This window comes from Mesoplodon mirus (genome assembly GCF_964341445.2).
Source record: "Mesoplodon mirus genome assembly, chromosome: 19".
Classification (NCBI taxonomy): Eukaryota; Metazoa; Chordata; class Mammalia; order Artiodactyla; family Ziphiidae; genus Mesoplodon; species Mesoplodon mirus.
This window is the reverse complement of record NC_138995.1, coordinates 39290434-39303367: the sequence shown is the minus strand read 5'-3', so window position 1 is coordinate 39303367 and position 12934 is coordinate 39290434.

The window sequence follows — 12934 nt, the reverse complement described above, 5'->3', positions numbered from 1 at the left end:
GCCCTTCCTCCTCCTCCCCCCCAGCCCCCCCCCCGCCACCAAATGTGTATTTGGCACCAGTAAGTGCTGAAGGGGCGGGGTCCCAGAGAGCTGGAGGCTGCTGAAGGGGTGGGGTCCCAGAGAGCTGGAGATGGAGGGTCACCAAAGCGGAACTCCTTACTTACTGCCTGCCCTCACCCACCACCACAGGGAATTCCTCCAAGGTAGATGCCTTTTGCCATTCACCCTAAAATACCCAGCACCCAACTTTCCTCCCCACCCTACAGGCCTGCCATATCCCCATATGCTGAAGGAGAAATAAAAATAACACGCTTGGATAAAACTTTCAGTCACCGCAAGGTCAGTTAAGGAAGCTCTGCTGATCCCCACCTGCAGATGAGGAAACTGAGGACTAGTGAGTTGAATCTAGTGCCTGAGGTTACAGAGTGGGACAGGGAGTCTGCCACCCAGGCCCAGGGGAGAACGGACAGGGGAGTTCTCTGCCAGCTACATCACGGCGCCACGGAGGGTCACAGGGCAGAGCGACGACGAAGGTCCCTGGCAGCTCAGATTCCCGCCCAGCGGGGCTGAGTCCCAGCTCAGATGGAAGAGGAAGAGGATGACAGAGGGGCCACCGACCAAGTGCCCCCCAAACCCCAGACAGCGAGGCCTGGGGCCCCCCTTCTCCTGACTCCACACCTCCAATCCTCAGCTCCTGCAGGCAAACGCTCTGCTCCAGCCACAGGTGAAAGCATCCTGCCCTCAGCCCAGCTTCCAGATGCTCCTTACTCCTTCCCCAAACGATCACTCGGGGGGCTGGGGGCTGGGGGGGATTCGGCGGCTCCTTCCTGGTATTATCTACATTTGAGACTCAACTGAAGTCAAAGGGACAAATTGCCAAAGAGGGGTACAGGAGAACCTAAGAGTTTTGAGCTGAGTTGGAAAAACTTGAGACGGTTACAGATTGGGGCTGTGTGACCCCGGGCAAGTCACTTAGCTTCTCTGAGCCTCCATTAGCTTGTCTGCAAAATGGGAATCACATAACTGACCCAACTTCCTCCTCGGGTGGGGGCCAGTGGGTAGCGCACCTAACAGTAGCCAATCCCTAATGCTCTCTGGGTAGGAGATGTTATTTCCACCTTCCAGGAGTGGGGGAGCTCTTGGGGGAGGGGGGCTGTAGCTAAGCACACCCCTTAAGTCTCACTGGACGCTGGCACATGGGAAGGGGGTGACTCCTCAGCTGTCCTCCTCCCCTGTTCTCCCACCACCCTAGCAGGTCGGCGTTGACTGAGGCCCCCATCCCCACCCCAGGCGAGGGGAGAGGTGTGAAAGCACAGAGCACTTCTCAGAAATCTCAGGCCGTGAAGTCTGGGGGTGTTTCTAAAAACTGTTTCCCCGACAAGCGCCCTGGGAAAGGAGGTGTGAGGGAAAAGCAAACCCTCAATACATCCCCAGATCTAGACTATCGGAGGGCTGTGTGACAAAAGGGGCTGCCTGTCCGGGCAGAAGGCCGAGCACGGGCAGGAGCCCCGGTCCGCGTACACCAGAGGGCTGGGACCTGTCACCCCGGCCTCCGGGGACAGCTGACACAGCGGCCTCTGACCCCACCTCCCGGGAAGTTCAGCTGCTCAGAACCACAAAGCAAAACAAAGGCGTGCGGAGAGGAAGGAGCCGCCGTGCCTTCCAATCACCGCTGCCTCCCGAGCCCGCCCGCGGCTGCTCGCCCCGCTCGCCGCTGGCCTCGGACCAAGGCCTGGGCAGACCGCAGTCCCTGGTCTCCCCGCGGCCGCCCGTGACAGGAGCCGGAGAAGCAGCCGAGGGGCAGCGAGGGATGGGAAAGCCAGATGGCTCCATCCCTCCGCCCTCCTGCTCCATCCCTCCCTCCGGGGGCCCGCGGCCCGGTCGCCCTCCGCAGGGGCCCGGGGAGGCCTCAGGCCCGGCTCGTCCGGGCTCACCACAGGGAAAGGGCTGTCTTTGGCTAAAGCTCACCACCCGAGCGCGGTGCCCGGGCTGGGCCTGGTGCCTCCCATTGCTAGGCCGAGGGGGTGGAGATGGGGGGCCGCCCCAAATCTCGCAGGTGACAGGGGTAAGGCTCACCTCCCTCTCCCCCCACCCCCCGTAGCGGCCCCCTCCGGGAACAACCAGCTAGCGGGGGCGGGGGTCAACTCCTTTCATTGCTGGGGGGTGGGGGACCAAGTCAACTCCTTTCATTGTTTCGGGGCGGTGGGGAGGAGGAGACCCAGTGGCTTCCTTCCGCATCCATCCCTCCCCAGCAGGCCGGAGGCCCCGTTTGTCTCCGGCACCCCCGGAGGGATCTGAGCAGGGAGCGCAGGGGACGGGCGAGAGGGGGAGAGGAAGGCTCGCCAGCTCCGGCCGGGAAACCACCATCCGCTGCCCCATTGCCCTCTTCTTCCCCAAAAGGCAGGGAGCAGGGCGAGGGGAGGGCGGGCCCCCCCGCCCGGGGGAGGGGGTCTCCCCACCCCTCCCCCCGTGGGACGTTAGGTCTCGTTTTTCCGCCGCTCCATTGTATCCCCGGCAGTCGGCGGGAGGGCCAGGGAGGCACCGGGCGCCGGGTTTGGGCAGGGGAGCCCGGGGTGGGTGGGTGGGGGGGTCCCCGCAGAATCGGGGCGGCGCTGATGGAGAGACGCGGGGGTTGAGGGGGGGCTGCCGGGGGTGGTGGGCGCCGAACAGAAAAGGAGGCAGCGGGCGATGCGCCCCGGTTGGGGGGTGAAGTGTGTGAGTGTCGGGGGAGTGGGTTCGGCCCCGGCTCCGGCTCCTCGCCGCCAACCCCCACTCCCCCCTCGCTTTTGCGTCCTGTCACAGCCCCGACTCGCAGATAGAGAGAGTTAAGAGATTTAAAGAGAAATTGCTACATTGTGAGAAACTCACCCTGATGTTTGAGCAGCCGTCGACGCGGGCTCTCCGAGACGGCCCCGCACGGGCTGCAAAGGGAGGACCCAGAAGGGGCCGAACGGCCGGGCCGGTCAGCGCACGGCCTGATCGCATGGCGGCCGCCCGGCAGCCTCCGCCAGGCCCCTGCCGCCGCCCCGCGCCGCGGACCGGGCGCCCCGGACAGGCGCCCGCTCCGGGCGGGACCCCTCGGGTTTGCACAAAAAAAAAAAAAAGAAAAAATATTTTTTAATTACGTGCAAAAGAAAAAAAAAAACCTTGCAGGTTTTGTGCTCCTCCCCCCCTTTCCTCCTCCTCCTCCTCCTCCTCCCTCCGCCCTCGCCGAGGGACGGGCTTGGGGGAGGCCCCGCCCCGCGACTCAGCAAACCAGCTTCGGCTCTGGGCTTCGAGCTGCGGGCCCGCGAACGAATGGGAGGCTACGAACGCCCCGGGAGGGTGACCTCCGCACCGGCACCGCCCCCTCCCCAGCCCTAGTCCCGAGGGTTCGGGGGCGTGCCTTCCCAGGCTACTGTGGAGTCTGCCGACTGCATCGAGCGATGTTCTGGATTAGGGGGAAAGGCTAAAGGGATTCGCCCTCCCGTATCCCGGGCGCCCAGCCCGTCTGGGGAGCGGGCGCGGTGCGCGCTGGGCGCGCCCGGACGCGGGGGATGGTCGCCGGGCGGGAGGACGCGACCAGGGGGAGCGCCGAAGGTTCGAAAAGGTAGCGAGAGTCGCGGCTGGAGGAGAGGGGAGGCCCCGCAGGTGGAATCGCGAAGGAGCCGGGAGTCGGAGCCAAAAGGGTGGAAGGCGCGGGGGCGGGGGATGCTTTGGGGCTACTGGCCGGGACTCCGAACGCGGCTCGCTCACTCACCTCAATCGGTCTTTTGAGCTGCTACGCCCCGGGGAGGGCGCCGGGGACGTGGGTCCGACCTGTCTTAGAGCCTCCTCGAGGCCTCTCGGGCCGCGCAGATGGGACTCCCAGAAGTCCCGGGACGCCTCGGTGGTGTTGGGTCTGTTTCCGCCCCGCGGGGCCGTGTACGCCTTGCGGGCGTGACACTTCGATTAGCGCGTTCGTTCAGGGAACGCTTGCTGAGCGCCTGCTGTGTGCCCTGCGCCTTGCTCGGGGCCCATCGAGCACCCAGACAGCTCGGAGCTACCCTGCCGGGGCGCACAGGCCAAGGGGACTTATATTCTGGTCTTTTCTTACCTTCTGTTTCCCCGGTGCCCTGGAAAAGCCATGTGTATACCGAAGCAGCTCAATAAATGTGTGTTGAATAAATGAGTGATTGAGATCTATGTGTTTTAAGCTTTAGAATTGATCCTGGCATCTTGGTGGCACTACGCATGTTCTTTAAGAGACCACGGAGGTTAAGCGTGCTGACTCAAACCAGTTAGCCTGTGCTTCACATCCTGCCACTTTCTTTGCTGTGTGACCTTGGACAAATTACTTCACCTCTCCGCGCCTCCATTTCCAAGAGGAAATAATTAATAGGCCTCATTTCATAAGGTCATTAGGAGAAAATGTTCTCATGGAGAGCAGCATCGGACAGGAAGTGCCAGATAAGTGCTGTTATTCTTGACTATTATAGAAAAAGGAAACTTGATCAATTCCAGAAGTGAACACGTGTTGCCCCAAACATAAGACAGTGGCCAGTCTATAACTCATATAGTTATAGTAGTCTCCATGGCCCACTGAGGTATGTGACCCTTCCAGGAACAGCAACATACAAGGACATTATTTTTGTGCAGCTTGCCCTTCCATTTGCTAAGATTGAGCCACTGGGCTACACCTTGGGTATTCATTTACCTGGATGCCATTTTTCCAGTCTTCACCAAGAAGAGACCTCCAGGAACTCCCATCTAGAGACCTTTAGTTATTCCCACCTTGCAGTGTAGAAAACTAAATTGGCTCAGAGAGGGGGAGCGTTTTGCCCAAGGTCACACAACTGGGAAGTGGGACCTGATCTGAGCTGGGTGGCACTGATGTCTCTTTGTTATAGCTGCCAACCCTGGGGGACTCGGAACTAGGGAACTGACTGGGGTTCAAAGGTAGCAGACCTGAGGCATTGCGGGGGGGTGACTGTCCAAGTTTATTCATTCATACAGGAAGTATTGTTTATGGGTATCTAGTGTGTGCCAGGAATATAGCAGTGACCAAGAACACCCTGTTTCCTGCCCCATCGCTACCCCCCACCCCCATTCCGCAGCTCACAGTCGATTAGGGGACACAGACAATGAGCAAGTAAGCAAATCAGTTTCCCCTGCCCTCTGTAGCAGGTTCCAGGTTTCTTAGGTGCATTATGGTATCTACCCCCCCCACCCCCCCAACACACACCCCAGAACAGTGCTTGGCACTTAATAAGGGCTCAAGAAAGATCTGCTGAGCAATGAGATAACACCCACCTTTCCACAGGCATACCTGACCTCTTAGGAGATGGTCTTGAGGCCAGGCGGCCTGGAATGGGCATGGGTGTGAAAGAAGCCCCCAATCTAGCCATGGCTGGCAAAGGCCTGGGAGGTCAAATGTCCAAGGCCAGAGGAGGGGTCTATATGGGCCCAAATGGGAAGAGACCTGCTATTCTTTAGGGGGTGACACACCCCTGCCCTTTGAAAATCAGATGTAAGTTGTAAGTTCCAGGTTCAGAATCGGGTTGGCAGTGAGACCCAGATAGGTTCAGCAACTTGCCCCAGGGATACCCAGCCAGGGGAGGGACTAATCCCAGATGTTCTGTTACGAGTCACCACATGAACCTGGGGCAAGTCACTTCTCCAGCTCCTCCATTTTCTCATCTGTAAAATGGGACCGTATAGTCAGACACCAAAATCCATCGCCCCCCAACATTTTATTCTGAACATTTTCAAATACGGAAAAGAGGAAGAAATAGGATAAATACCCACCACCTAGATTCAACCATCAGCATCCTACTCTACTAGCTTAATCACACATCTGTGCATCTAGCCATCCATCAAATCCATCTCAGTTTTTGATGCATTGCAGCCATCTGTTTATCTCCCCCGAACACATCATTAAGCTGGTAATCCTAACTAACTCTTCGCTTTGATAAACACTCTGACAACTGTTAATACCAACCCCTGGGCCAGCTGCTGACTCTCATTTAAACCTCAATTCTAACTTTTTTGTGTGGAGAAACCAGTACGGGGAGGGCAAGAAACCGGATCAATGTCACACAGCCGGGGAGTCAAACCCAGCTCTGTTTGTCCCGAGTCCAGACGTTATGAAGGCTATGGAAAGGATGAAATGGGACGAGGCACATAGAAGCTCTTATGGGACAGGGACAGAGCAGCATCCAGATGTGAGAAATTAGGACGGGAGAAGATGCACCCACCTTTTCTCATCTACCAAATACGCTACACCTCTGTGCTCAGCTGGGCTCTGGACACAGGGTCCTTGCCTGCCAATAGGGAACTTAATCCCATATAGGTCATGATATTTTCTCTCTCCTAACATAGGTCTGGGCAGGAGACAGACACCTCACAAATATTTGCTGAATGAGCTTGGATTTCTGGACCCCTCATCTCAACGTTTAATGGACTGTTTTAATTATAACCGTGCAGCTGAAAAGGAACAGCAGGAAACCCATTTGCTGTGGAAAGTCCAGGACACTGGAGAATTAACCTGCCCTCTCCCAGGGGCTGTGATGCCTTGTTCCACTTTTAGCCCACCGGCTCCAAGTCCCCCTGGTCCTCCCAACCCTCCAGCCCAGAAACCTCCCCTCTCCCACCCCCAGTACCAGCGCATTTTCTAACCCCTCAAATTTCTAGTCCCCTCCAATTTCTAGTCCTTCCCCACCCCACCCTCAGCTCTCCCAACCAGATCCTAATACCCTTTATCTCTGACTCCTACACCTCCTACCCGTCCAACAGCCCAGTTCCTACCCTGAGGGAGCCTGACCAGAGCCTGGCCTGATTCCCGGTTCTCTACAGAGGCGTGGTTTTCCTTTTGCTCCCTCCCTCCCTCCCTCCCTTTCTTTCTTAACAAGTCGTTTGTGCCTCTGAAAGTCAAAAGAACGGCCTTCGCGGCTCCTCCCTCGCACCCGCAACTGCAAAGTCTAAAACTTGGCCAACCCAAGTTCTGTTTCTTGATCTGGCAAGCTGTTTCCACGGGTGATTTTCGTTTTCAGTTGAGCAGCACGCTTAGGATCCGTGCACTTTTCTGGAGGCATGTAACACTTCAATAACAAGAAGGAACAAAGCAAGAAAAAGCCTTGCCCAAAACACCCCTGCTGGTCCCTCCACTTCTCGTTCAATCCGACTTCAGGGGAAAGTTTTCATCAAAGACCTCTCCAGGATCCGAATTCTAGCCGCCAGGAGGGGAAAAATAGGAGGACTAGGAGAGCACTGCCTCCGGAGCGACCTGCGCCCTCTGACCGCGCCCTTTAAAGATGGCTCGTACAGCGGGACAGTGCTACTCCAGCACGCAGCTACACTGGCTCTCCTGGAGCGCCAAGACCGCGAGCGGCGGCAAATCAGACAGCTACAAGCCCACCCGGACCTTGGGTCCTCAGAGCGGCAGGTGCGGGGGGCGGGGCCTAGTCGCCCGTTGGCCCACGCCGGGGGGCGGGGCCACATCTCCGTCCCGCCCCCATCCCCCGCCTAGTTAAATAGGCTTCGCGCCGGCCCGGGGAATTATTCATCGTGGGGCGGGCCTGGGTTTGTTTACACGCTGCCATTGGCTAGATTTGAATCGGCCCGACTGCGGGCCGGCCGCGGGGCGGGGCGCCAGAGGGCCCCGGCCTGCGCCTGACAGCTTCAGCTAGGCAACCCACGTAAGACGCGCCGCCCAAGCACTGGAACCCTGGAGATGGGGATACTCTAAGTGGAGGCTGGCAGTGGGGGCGGGCAGGTTGAGGCTTCCGCAGGTTTCTTGATAAATGCTAACCAAGGGGGTAGGGAACATTGTTTCTGTTTTCATAAAAAAGTGGTAAGGATAAACAAACCCGAAAACAACCTAGCTGTCCATGGATAGGGGACTCATTAAATAAGCTGTGGTCTGGCCCACAGGGGGACATGACCTAACCGTAAAATGAGGAAGTAATACATGAACCGACGCGGAATAAGCTATGAATTCAGTTAAGGGGGAAAGGCAATGAAGGAAGAAGAGTGTATAATAATTTAAGGGGGAGGTGAGAATATCTAAGCTGCTGCTTGCTAAACGCACAGAATATCTTCGAAAGCAGAAACAAACTGGTAACTGCAGCGTCTGTGGGGAGGGAGACCGGGGTGCGTGGAGGGTGGATCTATTTGGACCTTTGTAAAGTTAGAAACTTGTAAACAAATACTAAGTTCTGAGAACTCTCCCTTTTCATCCACGTACCTCGAAGCAACTGCCCCTAGGAAAATTCTTGACTTGGCTATAGAGGCCATGGACCCCCGACCTGCGCCCCCTACAACCCACAATGGTATTTGGGGAATTGAGCTGCTTCACGTACTCAGGACCAACAGAAATCCAGATTCAATGAAGAGTGGCTTTATTTATTAGTAATCACTGCAGGATTTAACATCCCAACGGAGAGGGAGGGGCCGCTTCCTGAGAGATGCTAAGTGGGGGATGAGGAGGAGAAACCAGCCAGGCCCTCTTAGGAGAGAGAAGAGAAAGTCAAAACTAGGAGAGGCCCCTTTAAGAAGGGAAGCCTGCCTCCTCCGGACAGCGACGCTGGCGGAATTGACCTGCAGAAGGGAGAGTTGTCCGGGTTTTGACTTTTATTATTCCTCTGTGTTCCGGGAGATCTGGAGCAGAGAATGAGAACGACTTTCTGCAGCTGAGATTTGACCTGTTATGGATCTTACTTGTTAAGAATTCGTGTGTATAAGTTCGCTACAGGGTTTGTGAAACATTGTTTTTAGATGGCTGGGAAAGTCACCCAGGCCTGGAGTGAAAACTTGACCGGCTACGAGATGTTCTAAGTTAACGCCTACCAGCCAGAGCTGGAGCTGCCAACCCAGGTACATAGATAAACTCGGTGAATGCCCAGAAAGATCCTAGCAGCTTCTACCAGCCTCCCGTTTTACGCCTGTGGAAACTGAGGCACAGAGAGTTATAGAATTGCCCACATCAGGCGTCACAGGGATTCGGACCCAGGCAGCCCTTCTCCAAAGTTCATACTTTTTTTTTTTTTTTTTTTTTTTGCGGTACGCGGGCCTCTCGCTGTTGTGGCCTCTCCCGCCGCGGAGCACAGGCTCTGGACGCGCAGGCTCAGCTGCCATGGCTCACGGGCCTAACCGCTCCGAGGCATGTGGGATCTTCCGAGACCGGGGCACGAACCCGTGTCCCCTGCATCGGCAGGCAGACTCTCAACCACTGCGCCACCAGGGAAGCCCCAAAGTTCATACTTTTAACCACCATATGACACTTGCCCCTAAAAACTTTTTTGTCTTTTGATGCATTGTTTTAAAAGCTATAAGAAGCTTAATGCAGATTTTTTTTGAATCTTTGAATTTTATTTATTTTTTTATACAACAGGTTCTTATTAGTTATCTATTTTATATATAGTAGTGTGTATATGTTAATCCCAGACTACTAATTTATCCCTACCCCCCTCCCCTTTCTCCTTTGGTAACCATAAGTTTGTTTTCTATGTCCGTGAATCTCTTTCTGTTTTGTAAATAAGTTCATTTGTATTTCTTTTTTTCTTTTTAGATTCCACATATAAGCGATATCATATGATATTTGTCTTTGTCTGACTTACTTCACTTCGTATGATAATCTCCTGGTCCATCCATGTTGCTGCAAATGGCATTATTTCATTCTTTTTTATGGCTGAGTAATAGTCTTGTGGGTTTTTTTTTTAATAAAAGAATTTCTGATGGTGTTTCCTAAAATTCTGTATCAGGGCAAGCTTTTAAATTTTATTTTATTTTTTCACCCTCCAGCTTTTTAATTTTTTTAAGTACCTTTCACGAGGAAATGTTCTGCCCTCAGCCCTCCTACTCCTCTCACCATTAAATAATTCCCTGATCGTTACTAGGTAATCATCAGGCACACTTCTAAGCTCATTGAATTGTTACAACAACCAAGAAGTCGAAATAGTTAGCGGTCTCATTTCACAGATGAAAAAACCGAGGCACAGAGAAGTTAAATAACTGGCCCAAGGTCCCCCATCTCTCTCCAGAAAAAGAAGAGGAAGACCAAGAATGGGTAGGTCATGGTGGGAGAGAGAGGAAGGCCTCCAGAGTTGCTGAGAGACAGGAAAAAATGGGAATTAAGATAAGCCAGTGGATAAACAACAAGGTCCTACTGTATAGCCGAAGGAACTATATCCAATATTGTGTAATAAGCCATAATGGAAACAAGTCTGAAAAAGAGTATATATATATATATATATATATATATATATATATATATATATGAATCACTTTATCACTTTGCTGTACAGCAGAAATTAATACAACATTGTAAATCAACTATTCTTCAATAAAATAAATTTTAAAAAAATTTTTTAAAAAGGGAAGCCAGTGGACTGGTGAATATGGGGAAAATGGCTTTAGCAAGGTGGTAGGAGCTGAGGTCAGTTTGCAAAAGGTAGTGAGAAAATGACCAAGAAGCACATAAAAAGATGTTCAAGGTTATTAGTTATTCGTGAAATGCAAGTCAAAACCATGAGAGGCCACTTCGCCCTTGCTAGAATGGCCATAATCCAAAAAAGGGACAATACCAAGTGTTAGGAAGGATGTGGGGAAATCAGAATCCTCACACACTGCTGGTGGGTAAGGGGGCCACCAATATGGACAACAGTTTGCTGTTTCCTCCATAAGTTGCACCTGGAATTACTACATGGCCACACCTATGTGTATACCCAGAATAGTTGAAAACAGGTGTTCAAACAATAACTTGTACATGACTGTTCCCAGCAGCATTATTCACAATAGCCAGAAGGTGGAAACAACCCAGATGTCCACCAGCAGATGAATGAATCAACAAAATGTGGCCTATCCACACAATGGAATATTATTCAGCCACAAAAAGGAACGGATCCATGCTATGACATGAAACCTCGAAAACATGATGCTAAGTGTAAGAAACTAGATCCAAAAGGCCACATATTGGGTGAGTCCATTATATGAACTGTCCAGAAGAGGCAAATCCATAGAGACAGAACGCAGAGGTGGCCAGGGCCTGGGGGGAGGGGGGAGTGGCTAGTAACTGCTACATGGGCATAGGGTTTCCTTTGGGGGTGATGGGAAATTTCGAGAATTAGATAGTGGTGATGGTGGTACAACACTGTGAATGTGCTTAATGCCACTGAATTGTACATTTTAAATGGTGACAACAGTCAATTTCAGGACGCAAAAATTGTTTTTAAATTTTAAATGGTGAGAAAGCAGTGGTGTTAAGCACACGATTTTAAAAATAATACACATGGCAGTGTATACGAGGAGAGGATCCAAATACAGCTAGGGAGGGACTGGTGGAGGAAAATAATGGAGGGAGATCTGGGGACATGGCAGTGGAGAGGGGTCCAGTCAATGCACCTGCTCTGGAGTGGTTCCTGAGAGCCTAGGGCAGAACTTGTGGAGATCTCACAAGTCTCTGGAGGATACAGACCCACCCCCAGGGTAGACAGGGCTGTGATGGGGGAAGGTGGGGGATTGTGGAAGCCCAGAGCAGGCACCTGACCCAGCCTGCAGTTCAGGAAGGCTTCCTGGAGGAGGAGAAGGGTAAAGAGGAGTCTGATAGGAAAGGTCAGACGGGGAGGCATGTGGATTTTCCGGGTGCAAAGTAGAAAGGGGGCCTGGAATTTGTAAGGCACAGATCAACCTGGACACTCCCCTGATTGAAACCCTCCTAAGGCTCCCTAGTGCCCTTGGGGGTAGTCCACAGTCCGGAACAGCTTGGCCTCAGTTTATTCAGCACACCCTGTCTGAGCACCTGCTCCATGCCCCGCCCTGCGCGGGCAGTGCTAGGGAAACAGCGGGGAAGAGCCAGGCCCAGCCCTGCCTTCATGGGACTCACACCCCAGTGCGGGAGACAGACATAAAACAAATCACTTCGCGGTGTAACAGATATTAGCCTGATGGCTGCTATGGGAGGTCAGGTGGAGTTAACTCAGCCCCCCGGGGTTTCCCCACTTCTATTATTCCTAAAGGTCTATTTCACAACTTTTGCCGAGTACTGCCTCTATTGTCTGTACCTTGAGAATGTGTTCTCTCATAAACAACAAGGTCCTCCTGTATAGCACAGGGAACTATATTCAGTATCCTGTGATAAACCATAATGGAAAAGAATATGAAAAAATATATATGTATCACCAAATCACTTTGCTGTACAGTAGAAATCAACACAACATTGTAAATCAACTATACTTCAATAAAATAAAATAAAATTTGTTCCTTGTTCATTCAACCAACTTTTTTTCTTCCTTTGATGGGTTCCCCTGGGGCTACCTTAGGCTGATCCCAGGGAACAATAGTCATGAAGTCACAGGTGTGAAGGGCCAGTTCCTTTTTTCCCCAACGTGCTTTAAAATAAATGCATAACAATTAAAATGTCACCTGGAGGGCTTCCCTGGTGGCACAGTGGTTGAGAGTCCGCCTGCCGATGCAGGGGACATGGGTTCGTGCCCCGGTCTGGGAAGATCCCACATGCCACAGAGCGGCTGGGCCCATGAGCCATGGCCGCTGAGCCTGCACGTCCGGAGCCTGTGCTCCGCAACGGGAGAGGCCACAACAGTGAGAGGCCCGTGTACAGCAAAAAAAAAAAAAAAAAAAGTCACCTGGAAATCATCCCAAATGCTACTTTGGGAACCCGGTGACTTAGACTCTGGGGATTAAGGGGCAACATCGTGAAGGAAGTCAGTTGTAAGCTAAGACTTGCAAGATAAATAGAGTTAGTCAGACAAGGTTGGAGGGGAAGGGCAGGTGCAAAGCCCCAGAGGTGGCAGCGGCAGGGAAAGAAGGCAGGTTGGGCTGCTGGAGTCTTGAGAGCTTGGCTGAGAGAGGCTTAGGGACTGGGTGACCTTACACCGGGGATTTGGGGTTTGATCCCAAAAGCCATACACAGTCATTGAAGGGTTTGTTGTCACTGTCGTTATTACTTTTAACTGCTATG